Source organism: Cebus imitator, unplaced genomic scaffold (genome assembly GCF_001604975.1).
Source record: "Cebus imitator isolate Cc_AM_T3 unplaced genomic scaffold, Cebus_imitator-1.0 Scaffold424, whole genome shotgun sequence".
In the NCBI taxonomy this organism is placed as follows: Eukaryota; Metazoa; Chordata; class Mammalia; order Primates; family Cebidae; genus Cebus; species Cebus imitator.
The window spans coordinates 511,397-515,384 of NW_016107739.1; positions in this window are offsets into that span (position 1 = coordinate 511,397).

A 3,988-nucleotide genomic window follows, 5' to 3' on the forward strand; every position below is an offset into this window, starting at 1 on the left:
TTCTCCATCCAGCCTTGTTCCCTTGCTGGTGAGGAGTTGTGATCCCTTGTAGGAGGAGAGGTGTTCTGGTTTTGGGTGTTTTCATCCCCTTTGTGCTTGTTTCTTTCCATCTTTGTGGATTTATCCACCTGTTGTTTTTGTAGTTGTTGACTTTCAGATTGGGTCTCTGATGGACGTCCAGTTTGTTGATCATGAAGTTATTTCTTTCTGTTTCTTAGTTTTCCTTCTAACAGTCAGGCCCCTCTGCTGTAGGACTGCTGAGGTCCACTCCAGGCCCTGGAGATCACCTGCACTGGCTGCACAACAGTAGGGTTGCTACCAGTTTCTTCTTCTGCTATTTTTGTCCCAGAAGGATACCCGCCAGATGTCAGTCTGAGCTCTCCTTCATGAGGTGACTCTTTGGATATATAAGGGGTCGGAGAGCTGCTTAAGGAGGCAGCCTGTCCTTTATAGGAGCTCATGTGCTGAGCTGTGAGCTCCGTTGTTCATGCAGAGCTGCTGGGCAGGTACATTTAAGTCTGCTGCAACAGAATTCATAAACCCCCTTTTTTCCCCCAGGTGCTCTGTCCCAGGGAATTAGGGCTTTATTTATGAGTTTCTGTTGTGCTGCTGCCTTTTTTCAGGGCTGCCCTGCACAGTGATGAGGGAGCCTAGTCACTGTCTGCCTGCAGAGGCTTTGCTGAGCTGCTGTGGGCTCCGCCCAGCTGCTGTGTGAACTTCCCTGCAGTCCTGTTTATACAGGTATAGTTAGAACTGCCTCGGCAATGGCGGCCCACCTCTGTAATGGCGGACTCTCTCTGTATTGGTGGGCTGCCTCGGCAATGGCGGGCTGCCTCAGCAATGGCAAACTACCTCCATAGTGATGAACTACCTCAGTAATGGCAGACACCCCTCCCCCACAAAGCTGGACCATCCCACATTCAGCTGTGCTTGCTGTGAAACTCTCAATCCAGAGCGTTTCTGATTGCTGTTCTTTTGTGGGGGTGGGACCAGCCGAGCCTGATCACCTGGCTCCCTGCCTCAGAGCCCTTTCCCCCCCCCTTTTTTTTTTTTTTTTTTTTTTTTTTAGTTGAACGGTCAACTCTGTCTCCCAGGTGTTCCACTTGCCTGTTGAAACGGTGCTGGAATCTGTGTGATTTCCTGTGTGGCGACCCACTGCGCCGGCTGAAACAGCCGAGCTGAGATTCATGGCGCTTTTCTGTCCCGGAATCTCCTGGCCTGGCTCCCTGTTTCAGTACCGTTTTTAATCAGTTGAATGGGCAACTCTGTCTCCCAGGAACTCCAATCATCAGCTAAAACAGTGCCCAGATCCGTGTATTTTATACAGAGAACCACCACGCTGGGGGCCGGCAAAGCAGCCGTGCTGGCCAAAACAGCCACGCTGGTGACCTGTGGGGCTCTTCCGCCTGGGAATCTCCTGGTCTGTGGGCAGTAAAAATCTGTCCGGACATGCAGCCTCCACTCACCCTTCGTGCTTTTGCTGGGAGCTGCAATCCTGAGCTGCTCCTAATTGGCCATCTGGGATCCCTCCTCGATATTATTATTTCCATTTTAAAAGTTGAAGAGGATGAGGCTCCCAGAAGTCAGGGAACTTGCCCAATATCATGGCACATGGAATTGTAGCAGGAACTGAACTGACATTGAAGTGTTCTTTCCATTTTGCCATGCTGTATTTCCCCAGGTATGTGATCTGCCTCAGAAGAGCAGGAAACACAATGGTGAGGGGAGGAAATGGAAACATCCCAGAAAGGGACATCTCATCCCCACACCCTGAGTCACAAACACCTCCCATGGGACTTTGCAAAGGCTTGGCCAGTTGAGTGATAGCTGTCACTGAGGGGAAAGGACAGAGATTCAGGAAGGAACATGGGTTTAGAGTCATACCCCAGTTCCCATATTCCCTAGCTCTGTGTCCTTGGGTAACTTAGATATTCTAGGCTGCTTGCCCATGTGTAAAAATGGGAGTCATATTTGCCTCATGGGTTTTGTAAGGATTTGAAAAAATATATGTGTGTATTTAACATGGCATAGTTAGCATGTAGCAGACATTCAATAAACAATAGTTGACATTGTCGGTGGTTGTGTAGTAGTGGTAATAAAATACCTAAGGTAATGCCACACATTTAGTAGATGCATCATAAATGTTGTTTCTCATATATCTTCTCCTTTGATCAAGACCCCATGATTTCTGCAAGTAGAGAGCCTGAAGACCTGGATTCTAGCACTGAATATATCACATACTGGCACTGGGACATTAGGGGTTAATATGGTTCAGCTTTGTGTCCCCACCCAAAACTTACCTTGAATTGTAATGATCCCCATGTATTGTGGGAGGGACCCAGTGGGAGATCATTGAATCATGGGGCTGGGCTTTTCCCATGCTGTTCTTGTGACAGTGAATAAATCTCATGAGGTCTGATGGTTTTATAAAGGGGAGTTCCCCTGAACAAGCGCTGTTGCCGGCCACCCTGTAAGACATCACTTTGCTCTTCCTTCATCTTCTGCCATGATTATGTGGCCTCCCCAGCCATATGGAACTGCCAGTCCATTCAACCTTTTCCTTTATAAATTATCCAGTCTCCAGTATATCTTTATTAGCAGCAAGAGAATGGACTAATACAAGGTAGTCACCTCACCTCTCTGGACTCCATCTTTCCTCTCTCAATTTAAGAAGTTGAGCTACATGTCTTTGATGACGAAGTTCCCTCATACATAAAAGGGTGCCAGTCCACATGCGCTGAATTGCATGGAGGGGCATCTGTGCTCCATTTCATTGTTTCCAGAACCAAAACAGGCAGGACTTGTTTCCTGCAGACTTCTGGGGTCAGCAGGATTTGGCAGGAATGCCCCTGCAGTAATTAGGTCAGGCTCCTCACTACCCACCCTTCGTCTCTAATCACTGAGGGAGAACAGGCCTGACAGTGAATCTGGTCAAAAGGAACTATAATTCGGTTGCTCTCCAAAAAAGAAGAAAATATTTGAGATGTTACAGTTGGGAGGCAGGCCAACAGCCAGCCATTTACAAATAAAAAAGCAAAAAAGGCCAGGAGCTTTTAAATATATATATATTTAAAGCATTTAAAGCTAGCAAATGGATTACTTAAATTCAATGTGATTTCTTTTTTTCTTTTCTTTTTTTTTTTTTTTTATGATTTCTTTTTTTTTGCCCAGGCTGGAGTGCAATGGTGTGATCTCGGCTCACCATAACCTCCTCCTCCCAGGTTCAAGAGATTCTCCTGCCTCAGACTCCTGAGTAGCTGGGATTACAGGTGCCCACCACCACACCCAGATAATTTTGTATTTTTAGTAGAGATGGGGTTTCTCCATGTTGGTCATGTTGGTCTCAAACTCCCAACCTCAGGTGATTCGCCCACCTCGGCCTCTCAAAGTGCTGGGATTATAGGCTTGAGTCACTGCGCACAGCTGTCCAATGTGATTTCTAATGTTTGATGTTTAGAGACTTAGTTCCTGGGATCTCTTTTCAGTGGTCTTGTTGTAAGCACAATTTTCCAATATTACAACTTTTAAAAAAATCAAACACAGAGGGAAAAATCCTATTTTTTTTAGCCAACTTAAAAATAATAACACCAGCTCCTCGCCTGGGCACTGACAACACATCTAGCCATTCCCTTACTCCTGCCTGCGTTAACTCATCTCTTTCCATCCAGAAGCTCTCCCCTCACCCCACATTATCACTCCTCCTACCTTGGTGGCATCCTGTGAGTCCCCCAACCCCAGGTCCCATTTGCAGCTCCTCATCATAATTGCTGTACACCATCCCCACTATAGCCAGAAGTTGAGGCTGACATTCAAGGGAAGCTTTAAATGTCCTTTTGCTTTATTAAAACTACTACTTCTTTTTATTGTGTGGCTTTTCCAGGATTATTTATCAGGGTAATAAAGGATAAGGACTCAAGAAGGTGGGAGGGAAGTTGAGGCAAGCATGAGGGCTGTGTAATGCCCACAAGGGTGAGAGAAGGCAGAAGGA